The 21775-nt window shown below is 41.6% G+C and overlaps 2 protein-coding genes and 1 long non-coding RNA gene across 8 annotated transcripts in view; 2 read left to right on the top strand and 1 right to left on the bottom strand.

Moving 5' to 3' along the window:
* LOC121279878 (centromere protein P) overlaps positions 1-21775 on the top strand; it is a 401310-nt gene that overhangs the window by 215613 nt on the left and 163922 nt on the right. The window lies entirely within an intron of this gene.
* Positions 1-21775, bottom strand: part of LOC121279875 (asporin-like) — a 120545-nt gene that overhangs the window by 45170 nt on the left and 53600 nt on the right. The window contains exon 1 of one of the 6 annotated variants that reach the window (XM_041191384.1): positions 4687-4809. The exons of 3 other annotated variants lie outside the window; for them this stretch is intronic. The gene's annotated coding sequence lies outside the window, so the exon portion shown is untranslated. Of the gene's footprint in view, positions 1-3693; positions 3914-4686; positions 4810-21775 lie in introns of those variants that run through there. 2 more of the 6 variants (XM_041191383.1, XM_041191385.1) reach the window with 2 other exon arrangements.
* The window catches only part of LOC121279879, a 96373-nt gene that overhangs the window by 56169 nt on the left and 18429 nt on the right, over positions 1-21775 (top strand). The gene's annotated exons all lie outside the window — the stretch shown is intronic.

Here is a 21775-nt window from a genome sequence, read left to right as displayed (position 1 = left end):
AATTACAGAGACTGCAAAGACAGAAAGTAAATATGAATTCACTTAAGGCTGGAGTGCCATTAATTCATTGATTTATAGTCTGTCTGATACACTTTGAAATTTCTCTAATTTTTGTCATGCTCCCTTTTGTCTTCTGAACCATAGAAATTTCCAGCACGGAAGAAGGCCATTTGGCCCATTGTGTTAGCACTGGCTGACAAGCAGTCATCCAGCCTAATCGCACTTGCTAGCTCTTGATCTGTAGCCATGTAGAGCACGGCACTTCAGGTGCATTTCCAAGTACCTTTTAAATGTTATGAGGATTTCTGCCTCTATCACCCTTTCAGACAGTGGCATAGGGTCTTCTTATCCACACTATCTAGACGCCACATAATTTTATACACGTTAGTTAGGTCTTGCCTCAGCCCCCTCGGTTTCAAAGAAAACAGCCCTAGCCTATCCAATCTTTTCTCATAATTAAAATTCTCCAGTCCAGGCAACATCCTCATAGATTTCCTCTCTAGAGCAATCTTTCCTATAGTGCAGTATCCAGAACTGCATGCAATATTCCAGGTGTGGAATAACTAGTTTTTTACACATTTCCAGCATAACCTCCCAGCTCTTATATTCTATACCTTGGTTAATCAATAAAAGTATCCTGTATGCCTTGTTGACCAAATTATCGACAAACCAGCCACCTTCAAGGATCTGTGGGTGTGTACTCCAAGATCCCTGGTTTTTCAGTGTTTCTCAGTATCCTACCATTAATTGTGTATCCCCTTGCCTTGCTAGCCTTCTACAAATTCATCACCTCATACTTATCCAGATTGAACTACATTTGCCATTGTTCTACCCACCTGACTAGCCCATTGATATCTCCCTGCAGCCTTACTGGTTCTGCCAGGGCTACTAGGATTCTGACCTAGAAACCTAGCTGGACCCCCAGACATATAAATACTGTGGCTACAAAATCAGGTCAGAGGCTGGGAATTCTGTGTCAAGTAACTCACCTCCTGACTTTACAAGCCTGCTTATTATCTACAAGGCACAAGATAGGAGGGAGATGGAATACTCTCCACTTGCCTGGATGAGTGTGGCACCAACAACACTCAGAAAGCTCAGTACCATCCAGGACAAAGCAGCCCATTTGATTGGCACCCTATCCACCTCAAATATTCACTCCTTCCACCACTAGCGCACAGTGGCACCAGTGTGCACTGCTTAGTCTGTAGAATTCGCTTCCCCAGTGTTATGATCCCAGCTGACGTTACTATTGGACAAGTCAGATCCCAGGGTGGAATCCGGCTTGATAGATCCTAACTTCTATTTTTTGTTCAGATACGTGGAGAGCAGCTACTGAACAGAGCCACAGGAGTCAGCTGATGAACTTTTAACAAAAGAATAAAACACTTATTAAACAAGAAAAAATTAATTATATTACAACACTCCTTCACCCAAACTATATCTTTACAGATATGTACAAATTTATAAGGATAACATCAGTTACACAAGCTATCTTATACGCTAATGTTCACAGTAAGTACACAGTCCATGTAAACCAATAGGAGACCTGTGGTCAGCCACACCACACTCTAAAGCCAAGTGACAGATACCACCCCAAACAGATGCTATGGATCTCTCATCAACTCCCCCCAGACACTTGTCCCACCGTAAGCTAACCGGTCTCACTGTACTCCGTCTTTCACATGAGGGTTTCCAACCTGTGCTCTTGAAGAACTCGCTCTGGAATCTTCTCCCAAACAACGCTTTCTCTCAGATACCATCCACAAGAGTCCACCTCCAGGCTTTTGAACTCTCCTCCCGATGTTCCTCTCCCCTGGATTGCCTCGTGCATTCAAGCTTTCTTCCTTGCACTTTCTCCCACTGACTCAGTCATGCCAATAGAACACCACAGCTTCACATGCCCATGGTAAAGAGCTACAGTCCTTCAGCTGTCCCCTTGCATCTTCTGGCTTCTTACATGCCTATATCACTTTAAATCTGCATCCTGCTGCTTCCTCCCTTTAAGCTTGAAGCTTGGAGCCTTCCTGTCTGCTCCTTACTTTCACTTCCACAGAACAGAACCTTTTCCAGATTCCTGCCCTTGTTCTTTGACTAGACTGTCCTCTTGGATCTTCCCTGTTTCCCCCCCTGCCTCCGGGTTGGGGGATTTTCCTCTTTAGTTTCTGGAACCCGCTTCTGCAGTTCCTTCTCCTGTGTCCAGCTTCTCCTGGCAGCTGGCTTCAACTTTAGGTTGGGACTTGCTGTCTGTCCCTCTGCTGTCTAGCCTCTTGGAATCCTGGCTTCGACTGAACAGAAACTACTTTTCTGTCTCTATGGGTCTCTGTCTGTGGACCCCTGTTGCTAGGCAACAGCACAGTTTTTTTTTCTACTCTTGTGTTTGTTTTAACTTCCTTTCAAGAGTTGCAAAACTCATTAGAATGCAGGCATCTTTTAAAGTGAAACTAAAACTCAACTTTCCCTTTTCTTTAACACACAAATACAGAATACAAATCAAATTTAAACATTAAAGCTAAAACCCACAAATACAACTATATAACTTGCTTAAACTATCTCTATTTCCTAACACCAGAGTGCAGTGAAGGCAAGGTCATTGAATATTTTTAAGGCTGTATTGGATAGATTCTTGATTGACAAGGAAGTCAACGGTATAGGGGTGGACAGGAAAGTGGCGTTGAGACAACAATCAGATCAGCTGTGATCTTTTCAAACAGGCTGGAGGGACCAAATGGCTTACACCTGCTCCTAATTCTTATGATCTTGTGTATACAAGATGCACTGCAGCCACTTCTGCCTCCTTCGACAGCACCTTCAGACCCCTGAACTCTATCATGTAGAAGGACAAGGGCAGTAGACCTTTAGGAACACCACCACCTTCAAGTTTCCCTCCAAGCTACACACCATCCTAACTTGGAACTATATTGCCGTTCCTTCACTGTCGCTGGGTCAAAGTCCTGGATCTCCCTTCCTAACAGCACTGTGGGTGTACTGACACAACAATAAACATAGTTATAATAATACATAATAAAAATACCTACAAAATAATATATAATAATACCTTTATAATACCTAGAAGAAGGAGACATAACATTAAAATTAGAGCTAGGAATTAAATCAAGAAGCACTTTTTCCACATAAAAGTTAGTTGAAATCTTGAGCCCTCTACCCAAAAAGCTGTGGACGCTAGGTAATTTGACATATTCAATACATAAACCAATGAGGAGCATCGGGAAGTAAGCCATTATCTAATAGATCAGCCATTAGGTAATAGAACGGTGGAACAGGATCAAGGGGTTGAATGACCTAATCCTGGCCCTGGTCCGAAACTGAATTTATTTAACCACATTGCAATCCCAAAAGTATATAGAAGAGATATTTGGATCTTGAATAATGTGAGAAACCAAATTAAATGCTAACTTTTGCTATTGCAAGATCATAGAATCATACAACAGAGAAAGAGCCATTTGGCCCATTGTGCCTGTGCCAGATTTTGGAAGCACAATCCAATTAGTCCAACTCTTTGTTCTTTCCCCATAGCCTTGCATTTTCTTTCTTTTCAAATATTTATCCAATTCACTTTTGAACGGTACTATTGAATCTGCTTTGTCAACATTTTCTGACAGTGTATTCAGATTATAAGAACTTGTTTTTAAAAAATCTCCTCATACCCTCCTGTAATCCTTTTGTTATTACCTTAAATCTGTGTCCTCTGGTTGCTGACACTCCTGCTATTGAAAACCATTTCTTATATATAAAATTAAATCTCTGCTGCATCTTCACTGCTTTAAGAGAAAAAAATCAGCTTCTTTGGTCTCTTCACAGACTGAAGTTTCATGTCCCCAGTAATAATGAAGTTCTGCTTCATCAAGTTTTGCTTCATTTCTTTGTTACATATATTATCCAAGATGTCCTGCGCTACCACATAGTGGAGTAATAATAGGAAAGAGAAAAAAGTTTAGGCTATTGATTTAATGATTGTGCTCCCCTTTTTGATTTATGGACATTTGGGATTAAATACTGTAGGGCTGTCCATTTGCAGTTATTTAGCCATTCAGTGATCTTCACCTAGAATAGTCTGGCAGAAGAATAATTTGAAAATCTCCCAAATTGTGCACATTTAACTTATTTTTATCTATAGGTCAAAAAAGTATTCATTTGGCAGAGAGGGGCTTATTTATCTGAAGTTATTCTCATAGCTCAGCTTTACAATAAATTCCTGTTATAGGAATGTATGGTAAAACATTTCAAGCAAAATAGATAAATATGTTTAAAAATTCAGAAAGTAATTGGACTATTTATCTCAAAGAGTTCTGAAAAGAACTAGTTAAAGTTTCAACATTTTCGGTTGTATCAGTTGTGATAACTGCCCGTGAATCACTTCCAACGTACTTCCAAAGGTATGATTTTCCCGTAGTTAAAGTACAACTTTTTTAAAAAAGCATTATAATTTTTGAAAGCCATATTTAACTGCCTGATGCAATTTAATGACTTCAGCAATATTGTTAACATTTTTGTGTATATGGAATTAATTTTTTATATGATCACCCTTTTCAAAGCCAAACTTACTGAGAGAAAGCATATGTGGAAAAAAATCAAAAACTGGCGTATGTACTGCATGCCACGTTTTATATACCAGCTGTGTTTTCAAATCTGATAACACATTGAACATGAAAACTCTAGACTCACCTACCAAGCTTCAAACTGAAAGATGTCAGATTGTTTTGCCCAAAAGGTCAACAAATGGAAAATGTTTTGACCCTTTGAAGAGTTTGATGACATGTTCCTCGACGATCTTACGTTTACAATATAAAAAATGCTTGTAATGCATAATATGTCTAAACAACACAAATCTGGAAATACATTTGAAAAATCCCAATGCAATTTATTCTGGAATAGTTATTGCCAGAAATATCTATTTTCTGGCAACCACTGCTATAAATTATGTAAAGCTGTATTTAATTAATAACTATTGGATCCCCTTTGATGCTGCTCATGGTGAATCAGGATAAATCATTTTGGAGCGGGTGTTATGCAGTGTATGAATTGTGAATTATCTGTGTAGCTAGGTTATGTATGTGGCAAATGCCAATAACACCATGGGCAGAATTTTCACCTTGGCATGTGGGCACGTGCCTGACCTGATTGAGTGTGAAATGATGCATGATGACGTTGGGTGAGCGTCCTGATGTCAATGCACAGTCACCTGATAGGTCAGTCGGGAATCAGCAGAGCGCCCGCCGACAACTAGGTGGCCTATTAAGGCCATTAAACTACCAATTAACTTAAATTTTCCGCTGCCCGTTCAACCTTACGGTTGCCGGGCAGGTGAAAAGGCCAAGCGGCCTTTGCATTTTTTTGGAAACCTCATCCACGGGCAGGATGAGGTTTCTAACATCAAATAAAAATAAAATAAAACTTTTAGAAATTCATTTATACCATGTCCCTACTCAAAGAGTCACATGAGGGGACATGTTTTATAACATTTTTAATTTCTTTATTTCTAATTTTTAAAACTCTTCATCTCGCTGAGGCAGCTCTGTGTCTCAGGGAGATTTTCAAGTGCTCACTCATGCACATGCGCAAAGTGCCGCGCTTGCCCTCCTCCTCCGCCCACACAAGCAGTGCTGAGCGCTGCCACTCATGTTTCACACTAGGCGGGCCTTAATTGGTCCGCCAGCATGAAATTGCAGTCTGGCCCCGATTGGGGGCTGCGGTTGGCTCCCCGACTGCCCCCGCTGAGCCTGCCCAATGAGGGCAAAATTCTGCTTCATATCTGAAAGCCATGTTGCTTTATGAGCTGTTGATTGAGAAGAAAAAAATCAAAACAGCAAGCCACATTGCAGTGATTTAGAAGGAAAAGGAATGCAATATCACAGAATCAGTTCAATGAAGAAGGAGGCCATTCAGCCCATCGTGTCTGCACCAGCTCTCTGAGCATGTTAACTTAGTGCCAATCTCCTGCCTTTTCCCTGTAACCCTGCACATTGTTTATATTTAGATAATCATCCAATGCCCTTTTGAATGCCTCAGTTGAACCTGCCTCCACCACACTTCCAGGCAGTGCATTCCAAACCCCAACTACACACTGTGAGAAAAAGATTTTTCTCACCTCACATTAGTTTCTTTTGCAAAACACTTTAAAACCGTGCCCTCTGGTTCTCAATCCAATTATGAGCGGAAACAGCTTTTCCCTATTTACTCTTTCCAGGTCCCTCATTATTTTGAAAACTTCGATCAAGTCTCCTCTCAGCCTTCTCCTCTCCGAGGAAAGCAGTCCCAACTTCTCCAATCTTTCATCATAACTGAAGTGTCTCATCCCTGGAACCACTCTCATTCCCGAAACCATTCTCGTAAACCTCTTCTGCACTCTCTCCAATGCGTTCACATCCTTCGTACAGTGTGGCGCCCTTAACTGTACACAATGCTCCAGCTGAGGTCTAACTAGTACCTTATATAAGTTCATCATAACCTCCCTGCTCTTGTACTCTATGCCCTTATTAATGAAGCCTAGAATACTGTATGCTTTAGAAACAGCTGTCACCTTTAATGACTTATGTACATATACACCCAGGTCTCTCTGCTCCTGCACACTGTTTCTCCATATCCTTTGTACCAAAGTGTATCACCTCACACTTAACCACACTGAACTTCATCTGCCACCTATCTGCCCACCCCACCAATGTGTCAATGCCCTTTTGAAGTTCTACACTGTCCTCCTCACAGTTTACAATTCTCCCAAGTTTTGTGTCATCCACAAACTTTGAAATTGTCCCCTGCACACCAAAATCTAGATAATTTATATATATCAGGAAGAGCAAGGGTCCCAATACTGACCCCTGGGGAACTCGACTATAAATAAACCTTCTTTCAACCCGAAAAACATCCATTAACCATTACTCTCTGTTTCCTTTCCCTCAGCCAATTTTGTATCCATGATTTCCCTTTAACAAATCCATGCTGGCTCTTACCAATCAATCCAAACTTTTCCATGCAACTATTAATTATATCCCGAATAATTGTTTCTAGAAGTTTCCCCACCACCGAGGTTAAACTGACTGGTCTGTAATTGCAGAGCAGATCTTTACAATATTTTTTGAACAAGGGCATAATGTTTGCAATTCTCCAGTCCTCTGGCACCTCCCCCGAATCCAGAGAACATTGAAAGATTTTTGCCAGTGCCTCTGCAATTTCCACTCTCACTTCCTTCAATATTCTTGGATGCATCTCATCCGGTCCTGGTGCCTTATCAACTTTAAGTACCGACATCTTATCCAATAGCTCCTCCTTATCAATTTTAAACCCTTCTAGTGACTGAGTTTCCTCCTCTGTCACCATGGCCTGGGTAGCATCTACCTCTTAGGTAAAGACGGATGCAGAGTATTCATTTAACACCTCAGCCATGCCTCTTGCCTCTATGTGTAAATTCATTTTTGGTCCCTAATTGCCCCTACTCCTCCTTTTACCACCATTTTACTATTGATGTGCTTAAAGAATACTTTGGGATTTCTTTTTATGTTAGCTACCAGTCTCTTTTCATAATCCTTCTTTGCTTCTCATAGTTGCTTTTTCACATCCCTTCTGAACCTTCCACATTCAGCTTGGTTCTCAATTGTATTTGCTACCTGACACCTGTCGTAAGCACACTTTTCTTTAACCTAATTTCTACCTCCTTTGTCATCCAGGAAGCTCTAGATTTGTTTGTCCTACTCCTCTCTTTTGAGGGAACAAACCTTGACTGTGCCCAACCATCTTCTCTTTGAAGGTAGCCCATTGTTCAGCTACTGTTTTTCCCGACAGCCTTTGGTTCTTGTCTATCCAGCCCAGCACCGTTCTTGCTTCATTGAAGTCCACTCTATGCCAGTTGATTATTCTTACTTTGGAGTGACCAATATTCTTTTCCAATGTAATCCTATGCCTTATGATACAATGATCACTGTCCCCTAAATGTTCCCCTACTGTCACTTGATCTACCTGGCCCACCTCATTACCAAGAACCAGGTCTAGCAGTGCCTTCTTTCTTGTTGGACTGGACACATACTGCAGTAGGAACTTATCCTGAACACAATCTAGGAATGCTTGTCCCTCATTGCCCCTTACAGTACCACTATCTCAGTCTATATATATACTCTATGATGTTTACACCTCTCTAATTTCCTTGCAGATTTGTTCCTCTATATCCTTCCCACTAACTGGTGGTCTTTACATTATACCCGAGCTATGTAATTGCACCTTTCTTATTCCTTAGCTCTAGCCAATTCGATGCTGTCCTTGAATCCCCGACACATCCTCTTTCCCTAGTACTGCAATACTCTCCTTAACCAAAAGCACAACCTATCCTCCATTTTTCCCTTTCCTTTCTTCTCTGAACACTTTGTAACCAGGAATATTTAGCACCCAGATCTGCCCTTCCTTAAGCCTGGTCTCCGTAATTGCTCCAACATCATAATCCCACAAGACAATCTGTGTCTGTAACACCCCAATTTTATTAACTATGCTCTGTACATTCATCACATACATGCAGTGTAACCCTGATTTAGACTTCATTACTTACTCCCTTACTTTGACTCCATCTATTAACTTACTATTCTCTATTTTAGTGCTATCTGCCTCTCCCAACATTCCATGCACCCTGGTATTACTTTCAAATATTCTCTCCTGGTTCACACACCCTTGCTGAGTTAGTGTAAACCCTCCCAAACAGCACTAGCTAAACAACCCACAAGGAACTCAGTCCCAGCTCTGTTCAGCTGCAACATTTCCGCCTTGTACAGGTGCCACCTCTGTCAGGGCCTGTCCCAGCATCCCAGGAATCTAAAGCCCTCCCCCCTGCACTATCTTTCCAGCCACGCATTCATCTGTCTTTTCTTCCTCTTTCTGTACTCACTTGCACATGGTATTGGGAGTAATCTAGCGATTACTACTTTTGAGGTCCTGCTTGATAATTTTCTACCTAGCTCCCTAAATTCCGGTTGCAGAACTACATTCCCCTTCCTATCTAAGTTGTTAGTACCAATGTGGACTATGACCTCTAGCTGTTCACTCTCCCCCACAAGAATGTCCTGCAGCCATTCTGTGACATCCTTGACTCTAGCACCAGGGAGGCAACAAACCATCCTGGAGTCATGTTGACAGCCGCAGAAACGCCTGTCTACTTCCCTAACTAAAGAATCCCCTATCACTACTGCCCTTCCACTCTTCTTCTCCCTTCCTGTACATTTGGGCCACCCGTGATGCCACGGGCTTGGTTCTTGATGCACTCCCCCTAGGATCCATCACCCTGACCGATATCCAGAATGGAAAACCAGTTAGTGAGCGGGACCTCTGGGGACTCCTGCACTACCTGCCTGTTTCTCTTGGGCTTTCTTGGGATCACCCATTCCCTGTCTGCTTGCTTGCCCCTAACTTGCGATGTGACCACCTCGCTGAACACGCTATCCACGTAGTTCTCTGCCTCATGGTTGCACCTCAGTGACTTCAGCTGCTACTCAACATCTGACATGCGGAGCTCAAGCTTGTGCAGCTGGTGACACTTCCTGCACATGGGCTCGTGTGGGTCACGAGAAGTGTCCACGACTCCCCACATGCCACAGAATGGGCATTATGCTCGGCTGAGCTGTCCTGCCATGCCTTAACCTTAAGCTTTTAAACCACTTAAACTTTTAAATCCTACTTTATAAACCTTACCAAAAAGGTTTTATTCTAAACCTTAGGAATAGAATAAACCTTGAACACTTACTAGATTCTCACCAGATACTCACCAAATGGCTAGCTTCTTCTCCAACCAATCAAATTGCTTCTTTCCTGTGATGTAACAATTTTGTTTTTTATCACTTCCCTTTCGAACTCAGCGTGGGCCAGTTCTGAGCAGCTGACAGGTTTGCCCCTCCGACTGCTCTTCCCACAGGTCCGCCCCTCCGACCTCTCTTCCCTAAGGTGAGAGATGTGGGCCGCACTCCCTGGGCTGTATTTATTCTCTCCCCACTCTGTGTTTCTCCTGCAGGTCTGCCTCTCTAACTGCTCTTCCCAAAGGTGAGTGTAATGTACTAACTTGTAAAATATAGCAGGATATTGTGACCTCAGTGAAAGAGAAAAATTCAAGGTCAGCTAACTGTTGGTCAAACGCAGGATGGTGATGTTGAGAATATAGAGTAGCATCAGACTCACTGATCAAAAAGGAGGAGGTTGAATAAATATTTTTCTTAGGAAACCCATTTGGTGGGAGTTACATTGGAAGAGGGAGAGAAACAGTAGGCATAGCTGATCTGAAATAGTAGGAGGAAGACCAGGTGAAATAGGACATGATAATGTGAAGAAAATCAGGAGCAGAGGAGGGAGCAGACTGGAGCCAAGAGATGACTGAAAGAGACCATGGGAGCTCATCTGCACAAGCATATATCAGTGCAGAGTTTGTAAAATTAACAAATGTAGTTTTCTTTTACTTATTTCAGAAATTTTCTGTTAAGATATCATGTATTTGTAGAAAACGCAGGTACGAAAATTAGCCAACTATAATCCATCCCTGACTGTAACCTGTGCTGCTTCCAGTGCAACTTCCCACCTAAAGTATAAGATGCAGAATTATTCCTTGTGTGTTGATAGGACTATTGTAAGTTATATAATTATACATATATATACTGTTCAGTAATTATCCTTATTAAAGGTGTTATGGCACAGCTGATAGTAAATGCTAAGTTGTTCAAATCCCAAAGGGAAACTTGAAATAACTGCCACAACTTATTTTGCAATTTGTATAAATTTCGAGATGCTTGCCTTGAATTCAGTCGTAATAAAACCACCAAGTCTTATAAGTTTTTACAAAACTAGATTAAGCATTTATTAATAAGAGAAATTATTTTAAACACATACATAGATCTACAAAATACTACTATGATAACTTCTAAACCTCCTCCTTAATCTGACTCCCAGTTACACTTTCATTAAGGCAACAGTAAGACACATAGATTTTAAAAGACCTAGGCAAGGTGACACACAATATCCTGAACCAGGCGAACTCAAAGTGAGTTTTCTTAACTTCAGTTCTTTGAAAGCAGCACCTTGAGGCATAGATTCTGAGGGCTTTTCCCATTTGTTAGATTTTAACAATGCCTACCCTTACACATAGTCTTCGTTCCTTTATACATATTTTCCCCTTTGAATGCCAATTCCCATTGTTTCACTATGTCTTTGCACTTTATCTTTCTGATAACAAAAATCTCTCATAGCACTAAATTTTACCAATAATCTTTGGGAAAAATAAACACGCCATTTCTAAATTTCACCTGGCTAGGTGACACGTTTCACCTCTCCTTTGAAAACAGTCTAGTTTATTTTAAAATGCACATGTCCTTTTATGCCTTACAGTCTAAACTTCTCCCATGTTCACCATGTTTACATCAAAGCCTTCAGACCAGCTGCCTTTAATCCAATTAAGCCTCACACACACACATACAGACACAGATATCTCTATTTTACAATAAATTCCAATAACATTATGAGAATTATTATATCTTCCTGACAAAGGAGCTAATTAATTATTTATGCTGCTCAAGGGAAAATGAATGGACACATTCTGCAGGTGACTTTCAGAATAGAATGCATGGAAATCCCATTTACGTAAGTATGTGGGAATCCTGTCTCACTTGCATCAAAGTTATGAACATGGGTTGCTTTTGAGGAAATAACCAACCAATACGTTCTTTCCATTTTGAGGTGCAGCTGAAGGGTAATATGGGGTGTTGGTGTAGGCTGAGGAGTCAGCTACCGCTGGAGAGGAAAGTAGTTTAGAATTGTTTCTGATCTGCAGTATAAGAACATAAGAATGAGGAGTAGGAGTAAGCAATTCAGCCCCTCAAGCCTGCCCCACCATTCAATACGATCATGGCTGATCTCATTTCAGCCTCAACTCCAATTTCCTGCCCTCTCCCCATAACTTTTCAACTGGTTACTAATTAAAAATCTGTCCATCTCCTCCTTAAATTTATTCAGCGTCCCGCCATACTCTGAGGAAGTGAATTCCACAGATTCACGACCCTTTGAGAAAAGTAATTCCTCGTCATCTCTGATTTAAATCTACCACCCCTTAGCCAAAAACTATGGCCTCTCGTTCTAGAATGCCCCAGAAGGAGAAACATCCGCTCCACGTTTACTTTGTCTATCCCATTTAGCACCTTATATATACCTCAATTAGATCTCCTCTCATCCTTCTAAACTCTAGCAAGTGTAGGCCTAAACTGCTCAATCTCCCCTCATAAGACAGGCCCCACATCTCTGGAATCAATCTAGTGAACTTCCTCTGAACTGACTCCAATGCAACTATATCCTTCCTCAAGTAAGGGGACCAAAAATGTGCACAGTACTACAGATGCAGTCTCACCAATGCCTTGTACAGTTGCAACAACACGTCCCTATTTTTATACTCTATTCCTTTAGCAATAAATGCCAAAATTCCATTTGCCTTCCTTATTACCTGCTGTACCTGCATACTAGCTTTCAGCGATTCATGCTCAAGGACACCCAGGTCCCTCTGCACTAAAGCATTCTGAAGTTTCTCTCCATTTAAATAATAAGTCGCCTTTTTATTCTTCCAACCAAAATGAATAACCTCACACTAATCCATGTTAAACTCCATCTGTCAAATTTTGGCCCATTCAACTAACCTGTCCATATCCACTTGTAAATTTTTTATTTCTTCATTGCTTTCCCAGCTATTTTGGTGTCATTTGCAAATTTAGCTATAGTACCTTCTATCCCTGAATCCAAGTCATTAATATAGATTGTAAATAGTTGGGGCCCAAGGACCGAACCCTGTGGCACCCCACTAGTTACAGCTTGCCATCCAGAAAAAGACCCATTTATTCCGACTCTCTGCTTCCAGTTGATTAGACAACCCACTATGCAAGCTAATATATTATCCCTAACTCCGTTATCTTATATTGTGCATTAATCTTTTGTGCGGCACCTTAACAAAGGCCTTCTGGAAGTCCAGTTATACTTCATCTAGAGGATCCCCATTATCCACTTTGCTTGTTACATCTTCAAGAACTCTAGCAAATTAGCCAAACATGATTTCCTCTTCATAAAACCATGCTGACTCTGATGGATTGTATTTGACTTTCAAATGCCCCATTACTATTTCCTTAATAATGGATTCCAACAATTTCCCAATGATAGACGTTAAACTAACTGGTCTGTAGTTTCCTACTTTCTGCCTTCCCCGCCGCCCCCACCTTTTTTGAATAAGGGCGTTATATTAGCATTTTTCCAATCCACTGGAACCTTTCCAGAATCTAGGGGATTTTGGAATATTATAGCCAATGCATACACTATCTCCACTGCCACTTCCTTTAAGACCCTGGGATGTAGACCATCAGGTCCTGGGGACTTGTCAGCCTTTAATCCCAATAGTTTGCTCAGTACTTTTTCTCTAGTGATGGTGATTGTTCTAAGTTCCTCCTTCTCTATACCCTCTGCACTACCTGTTACTATTAGGGTGGTGCTAGTGTCTTCCACCATGAAAACTGAGGCAAAATATTGATTAAGCAACTCTGCCATTTCTGCGTTCCCCACTATTAACTCCCCAGTCTCATCCTCCAAGGGACTAACATTCACTTCAGCTACTCTCTTTCCTTTTATATACTTGTAGAAGCTTTTGCTATCAGTTTTTACATTTTGCACTAGTTTTCTTTCATAATTTACCTTTGCTCTTTTTATTATTTTTTCAGTAACCCTTTGTTGATCTTTAAATCTTCCAGCCTACCACTGACCTTTGCAATTTGGTATGCCTCAGTTTTTGCCTTTGTTATCCTGAAGGGGGATGGTGATAAGGCAGAGGTCATGATACATGTTGGTACCAATGACATAGTTAGAAATAGGGAGGAGGTCTTGCATGAAGAATTCAGGGAGTTAGGCAGTAGGCTAAAAAGCAAGACTTCTCGGGTTGTAATCTCTGGATTACTCCCAGTGCCACGTGCTAGCGAGCTCAGAAATAGGAGAATAGTGCAGATGAATACGTGGCTTAAGAGTTGGTGCAGGGCTTTAGATTCCTGGATAACGGGGACCATTTCTGGGGAAGTTGGGGGCTGTACAAGCGGGAGGTCTACATCTGAACCAGAGCGGGACTAACATCCTTGCGGGCGGGTTTGCTAGTGCTGTTGGGAGGAGTTTAAATTAATTCAGCAGGGGGAGGGGACTCAGAATGTTAGTAAAATAGGGACACATCATAATACAGTAAAACAATCAAGTCAGAGGGCGTACAGCTGCATTAAGTTTCAAGGGAGTAAGGCAAGGCTGGATGGCTTCTACTTTAGTGCCAGGAGTATTACAGGCAAAACGGATGACTTAAGGGTGAGGATTGACACATGGAATTGTGATATAATAGCCATCACTGAGACATGGTTGAGGGAGGGGCAGGATTGGCAGCTTAACATTCCGGGATATGGCATCTTCAGGCGAAACAGGGGAGAGCGTAAAAAAGGAAGAGTTATTGCGTTATTAGTTAAGGAGTCAGTTACTGCAGTAAGGAGAGATGATATCTTGGAGGGGGCATCAAATGAAGCTTTGTGGGCAGAGCTTAGGAATAAAAAAGGGGCAGCCACAGTGTTTGGTGTTTATTATAGACACCCAGATAGTCAGCGGGAAATTGAGGAGCAAATATGTGCACAATTTGTGGATGTGTGTAACAACAATAACAATAGGATAATTATATTATGTGATTTCAACTTTCCCATCATTAATTGGAATAGACATAGTGTTGAGGGCTTGGATGGAGTGGATTTCTTGAAATGTGTAAAAGAGAACTTTTTAGGTCAATATGTAGAGGGTCCAACAAGGGACAGTGCATTGCTGGACCTAATTCTGGGGAATGAAGCCGGACAGGTGGCTGAGGTGGTGGTGGGCGAGCATTTTAGTGATAGCGACCACAACATGGTACAATTTAAGCTTGTTATGGACAAAGAAATAGACAAGTTGCAAAAAAATGTTTTGGGTTGGGGGAGAGCAGATTTTAGTAAAATAAGGCAGGATCTGGCCAAGGTAGACTGGGAACAGCTACTTGTGGGGAAATCTACAGAGGAACAGTGGGGAGGGGTGTTCAGAAAGGAAATGGGGAGGATACAGGCTCAACATGTTCCCTCTAGGGTGATAGGAATGAGTAACAAGCCCATAGACCCATGGATGACCAGAGATATTCAGGATGCGATGAGAAGGAAAAGAGAGGCTTTTAGCAGGTATAAGTGAAGCAAATCAGCGGAGGCATTAGTGGAGTACAGAAAGTGCAGGTTGGAGCTTAAGAAAGCAATTAGGAGAGCAAAGAGGGTATATGAGAAAGCTCTGGCTGGTAAAAGTAAGGAAAATCCCAAGATATTCTACAAGTACATCAATGGGAAGAGGACAACCAGGGAAAGAGTAGGGCCCATTAGGGACCAAGGGAGCAATCTGTGGGTGCAGCCAGAGGATATTGGTAGAGTTTTGAACGAATACTTCACATCCGTCTTTACCCAAGAGAATGGGGATGAAAGTGTGGAACATGAGGAGAGAGACTGCGAGGTTCTTGAGCAAATTGATATAGGGAGTGACAAGGTATTGGAGGTGCTGGCAGGCTTAAAAGTGGACAAATCTCCAGGTCTGGATGATTTGTGTCCCAGACTGCTGAGGGAGGCAAGGGAGGAGATCACAGGGGCTCTGACCCAAATTTTTAATTCCTTTCTGGCCACAGGGGAGATGCCAGAGGAATGGAGAACAGCTAATGTTGTTCCGTTATTTAAGAAGGGTTGTAGAGAGAAGCCAGGAAACTACAGGCCTGTGAGTCTCACGTTAGTGGTAGGGAAACTAATGGAGAAAATTCTGATGGAGAGAATCTATCTCCATTTGGAGAGGCAAGGTTTGATCACGGATAATCAGCATGGCTTTGTCAGAGGGAGGTGATGCCTAACAAATTTGACTGAATTTTTTGAGGAGGTGACCAGGTGTGTAGATGAGGGTAGTGCAGTTGATGTAGTTTATATGGATTTCAGCAAAGCTTTTGACAAGGTCCCACACGGGAGACTTATAAAGAAGGTACATGCACATGGGATACAGGGTAATTTGATAAGGTGGATTCAAAATTGGCTTAGTTGTAGAAGACAGAGGGTGATGACAGAAGGATGCTTTAGTGACTGGAAGCCAGTGTCGAGTGGCGTACCACAGGGATCTGTGCTGGGTCCCCTATTATTTGTCATTTATATAAATAACATAGATGACTATGTGGGGGATAGGATTAGTATGTTTGCAGATGACACAAAGATTGCCCGGGTGGTTAACAGTGAGGTTGAGTGTCTTGGGCTACAGGAAGATACAGACGGGATGGGCAGATAAGTGGTAGATGGAATTTAACCCTGAAAAATGTGAGGTGATACACTTTGGAAGGAGTAATTTGACGAGGAAGTATTCAATGAACGGCATGGCGCTAGGAAGTTTTGGGGACCTTGGCGTGTGTTTCCATAGATCTCTGAAGGCGGAGGGGCATGTTAGTGGGGTGGTGAAAAAGGCGCTTATCAATCGAGGCATAGATTACAAAAGTAGGGAGGTCATGTTGGAGTTGTATAGAACCTTGGTGAGGCCACAGCTGGAGTACTGTATGCAGTTCTGGTCACCACATTATAGGAAGGATGTGATTGCACTGGAAGGGGTGCAGAGGAGATTCACCAGGATGTTGCCTGGGATGAAACATTTAAGTTATGAAGAGAGTTTGGATAGACTTGGGTTGGAGCAGAGAAGACTGAGGGACGACCTGATCAAGGTGTACAAGATTATGAGGGGCATGGACAGGGTGGATAAGGAGCAGCTGTTCCCCTTAGTTGAAGGGTCAGTCACGAGGGGACACAAGTTCAAGGTGAGGGGCAGGAGGTTTAGGAGGGATATGAGGAAAAACGTTTTTACCCAAAGGGTGGTGACGGTCTGGAATGCACTGCCTGGGAGGATGGTGGAGGCGAGTTGCCTCACATCCTTTAAAAAGTACCTGGATGAGCACTTGGCACGTCATAACATTCAAGGCTATGGGCCAAGTGCTGGTAAATGGGATTAGGAAAGTAGGTCAGGTGTTTCTCACGTGTCGGTGCTGACACGATGGGCCGAAGGGCCTCTTCTGCACTGTGTGATTCTGTGATTTAACTTCCTTGCTTAGCCATGGATGCTTTTTCCCCCTCTTACCATCTTTCTTCCTCTTTGGAATATATTTTATTTGGGAGGAATTGAATATCTCCTTAAATATCTGCCATTGTTCATCAACTGTCCTACCTTGTAGTCTTCCTGCCCAGTCCGGTAGGTCCAAATCTGCCCTCATGCCTATGTAGTTACCTTTATTTAACTCCAGAACACTAGTGTGGGACTCAAGTTTCTCGCTCTCAAACCGAACTTGAAATTCTAGCATGCTTGGTTACTCTTCCCTAGAGGACCCTTTACTATGAGATCATTAATTAATACCATCTCATTACACAATACCAAATCCAGAAAGCCTGCTCCCTGGTTGGTTCCACAACATATTGCCCCAAGAAACAATCTCTAATACATTCTATGAACTCTCCCTCAAGGCTACCCTTGCCAGTTTGTTTAGTCCAGTTTATATGCTTATTAAAATCATCCATGATTATTGCCGTGCCTTTCTTACATACTCCCAGTATTTCCTGGTTTATACTGTGCCCTATTGCTGAACGACTGTTTGGGGACCTATAGATTACTCCCACCAGGGACTTCTTTCCCTTGCTATTTCTTATTTCTACCCAGACTGACTCTAAGTCTTGCTCTCCAGTGCCTATATCATTCCTCAGTGTAGCACTGATCTCTTCCTTTACGAACAAATATACACCACCTCCTTTTCCTTCCTGCCTATCCTTCCGAAACACTGAGTACCCTTGGATATTCAACTCCCAAACCTTTTCTCCCTGTAACCACGTCTCAGTAATTGCCACCAAATCATACCTATTTATCTCTATTTGCACTGTTAACTCGTTAGTTTTATTCTTATTCTTGTATAATTTTAGAGTAGCCAATACTTCTGGTTTGGCACAGAGAGCAATGAAACAATTTTAGATGATTCCTCCCAGAACTGTTGTCAGTCAGGAAGACCACAAGCACGTTGTGCGTTTAAGCTTATGGACCTTTTACTTGAGGCCATCAAGGAGTGACAGCAAATAGGAGTTATGCAAAATAACAGTAAGCACAGTTTAAAAAAATAGTTTTGAGGTAGTTTTAAGACAGTAACGAGGTTAAGAAATTGAAGAAGGCAATTCCAGAGTTATCAAGAGGGAAGCTATAGGCTCTGCCACTGTTGAAGTTGTAGGGAATGCACAGGAGGCTTGGTTGGAAATTCAAAAGACAATGTAAACAAGGATAAAGATTTTGAATTCAGCCCTTCCAACTTCAACTTCCAATCAATTCTTATCTTTTTCATCATCCACAATTTACTGCCATCATCACCCTTTGCCACAAGAAAATTAAAACCTTTCCCACCATGCCTCCCCACCCTGTCAATGAGCAGAAAACACACTTTATAACACCTCTTATGGCTGCCCATCAATCCCAACATTACCAGCACAGTTGGTTTTTTGAACAGTTCCCTTGCTTCTACTTTCAAAATTCCCATTCCCAACAAATCTGTTGCAGTTACCCCCGCACTTCGCCATTGCAATTCCTACCCATTAGTCCAATTTCAATCCCACCCAATGCATTGAGTCTGATTGAGGCAGTCCCAATCAATATTTCCAATCATCATATAACATATTATAACATCATCATATGGCATATTATCCTCTGTGTCATTTTTGAGTTTGATACACTCAAACGCTCTGGCTTTTTCCATTGTCTCTTCTTCATTGTAATTCAAGTAATGGCTCCACTTCTACTTGTCCCAACATAGCAAGCATAGCATCTGCAATACCTTCATCTTTGACAGTCACCTCCGGCATGGCCCAAGCTTCCACTGTGCCATCACTCAGATACTCTGCTAAATATTTGCTTCTCTGAGATAAAGTTGTGGATGAGCCAGAACTTCCTCCAGCTAAAGGTTGCCAGAACTGAAACCATCCTGATCAGTCCCTGTAAAAACTCCCAATCCTCTTCCTTCAGGTTAAACGTTATGGTTGCAACCTCACAACAGTTGCCTGTTTCCACCATTTACAATTAACTGCCTTTGTTGCTATCACAGCCCACCACTGAAACACTCATGCCTTTGTTATATTTAAAGTTTAATTCTTCTACTATTCTTCTTAACAAACGATCCAGTTCCGCCCAACACAAATTCCAAATTATTCGAACTCCCCTATTGACATCCTATCTTGTACCAAGCCCTGCATATCTATATTACCCCTTTCCTTGCTGACTCCCACTGGCTCCTCTTGTCCTCCATAGTAATGATTTCACAATCCTATTCTTTACCAATCTCCATGGCTTTGCACCGCCCAATTTTTGGAAGTTCATTAGGCCTAGATTTCAGCTTGCACCCTTTACCCTGTCAACTTGGCCTACTCTGCCCCCATCCCCACTTCATCATTTGAGGCAGAGATTGCCCTTTCCTCCTGGAATTCCACCTCCTAAACTCCTTTGCCTTGCTGCATCACTTCCCCAATTCAAAATCCTCTTTGAAACCCACCTTTGTGAGCATGTGTTCAATCATCTTCTCAAATTCTGTTGTCTTAATTGCTGTTCTATGTTTGGTCCTTTCCTGTCATTCCCTTGACTACCCATCTCTCCGCCCCTGCGTCCCCACTTCACCTCCCCACCCCATCTTGTGGAGCATTATTGAATGATTCACTACTTTAAAGGCAAAATTGTAAGTGGAAATTGTAACTTCAATATTTTAATTTCAATTACCTGGAAATACTCTCTCAATTACCTTTGTTATATAACTGATTCAGCTGTAGAAATTTATTTGCAATATTCTTTGTGTATAGCTTTCACTTATTTTGTTTACTTAGTAGCATTAAACTATTTGCATATTTGAAAATGTTTTAGATACAAAATATGTAATCCGTGTTGATATTCAGTCAAATTCCTTTTCTAGCAAACCTTTCATGGCAAATATCACAATTACTAGAAAATGACGTAACTATATCAACAGGCATATTTGGAAAGCTTTTATTATAATTTTTCTTGTATTTTCTACTAATTTTGTCCTTTCCAGTAGATCTAAAAAAAAGGAACTGTTTCTGTACTAATTATGTATAGATCAAATGTATGGATACAAAGACCCTATTTTTGTCTGGGTTCTCACTTGAGGGGCATTCTGGAGAATGCGACCTTAGGACATGCCCGACTATTAGTGAGCTGAATTTGCTTGTACTTTGGTGTTTAATTTATGTGTTCTGCATCAGATGTAAGCATTGATAATGCCTTTCATTGGAACTTAATGTAATAGCCAGAATAATATCATGTGCTGGTACAGAATGCCACATTTTTTTCAGCAGAGCAATTGCAATATTGCTGTGCAAATGCGACAATGGAATTCTTCCTGTCAATGGTTTCCTACCATGTATGAACACTAGTGACTCAGGCACAAATATCAATTTTAATAGCACTAATCAGAGACGGTGGCTGGATTGCTGCAACTACAAAACCACACTAGATCCACAATGATAGGACACTCCAGGAATATATTTTAAAAATTAGCATAAGGCAAGCAACTCCTGTTCACAAACCTTATCTCATGATTTTTGGTCATACTAGATGAAATGATTTTTTGAACTCTCTGTCCAAACTCTGCCACCATCTTGAACTAAAAGCTAACTTGTACTTACCCAGTAACAGTGGAACAACACAGGTGAATTTCTATCTACCTTGTAATACAAGTATGCACAGAAAGAAAGAACATGCATTTCACACAGTGCCTTTCATGATCTGAGAACATTCCAAAGCACTTTACAGCCAATGAAGTACTTTTGAAGAGTAGTCACTGTTGTAATGCAGGAATTCCAGCAGCCAATTTGCAACAAGTTTCCACAAACAACAATAAAATCATGACCAGATGATCTGGTTTAGTGATGTTGGTGAGAGGTAAATATTGGTCAGGACACTGGGAAGAACTGGCATCTTCAAATGGTTTCATGGGATATTTTACATCCATTTTAGAATTCAGAAAGAGCTTTGGTTCTTCCTCCTTACTTTCTTTCACCAAATGGCATAAGAGGGATTTCCATAGGACTACCACTTTAACAATTCAGTAGGATTGTATATAAAATACTGATAATCCAAAAACTCATGCCATAAACCCTCTTCGCTCACAAGGCAAAATAGCCAATAAAACCCAACAAAAACAATTGAAAATAAGGTATAGAAAGCTTGCATTTAACATCCATACAACAAAGACTAGCAAAATGGATGCTAAATTTATAGGGAGAAATGTACTGAAATGGGGATTTGACATTCAAGGATACTTTGAGGGAGGGCTAGGTTCTGGGAGCATTGGGAGGGAGGAATCCTGTTGTTCAGGAGCGCTACTGAGAGGTTTCAGAATCATAGGGGTTAGGATCTGGAAACACCAGTGATGTACTTGATGCAAGGAGATATAGAAGAATAGATCTTGGAGGCAGTAAACATAAGGTGGCAGCGGTGACTGGGGCCACTGGGGATACATATTAGGATTTTTTGAGCCTTGAGAGGGCATTCTGAAATCTGGATGAGGAGAAGTCTTGGAGAACAAAGCACCTGGGGCTGGGGCCAGAATTTAGTGAGGGAGTGGGGGGGTTAAGGTCTAGCAATGTCTTGTGAAGGAATGGGGTGCATAAGATTGTAACAACTTCAATCCCAT

Source organism: Carcharodon carcharias, chromosome 7 (assembly GCF_017639515.1).
Source record: "Carcharodon carcharias isolate sCarCar2 chromosome 7, sCarCar2.pri, whole genome shotgun sequence".
Lineage (NCBI taxonomy): Eukaryota > Metazoa > Chordata > Chondrichthyes > Lamniformes > Lamnidae > Carcharodon > Carcharodon carcharias.
This window is presented reverse-complemented; position numbering and strand designations above follow the sequence as displayed.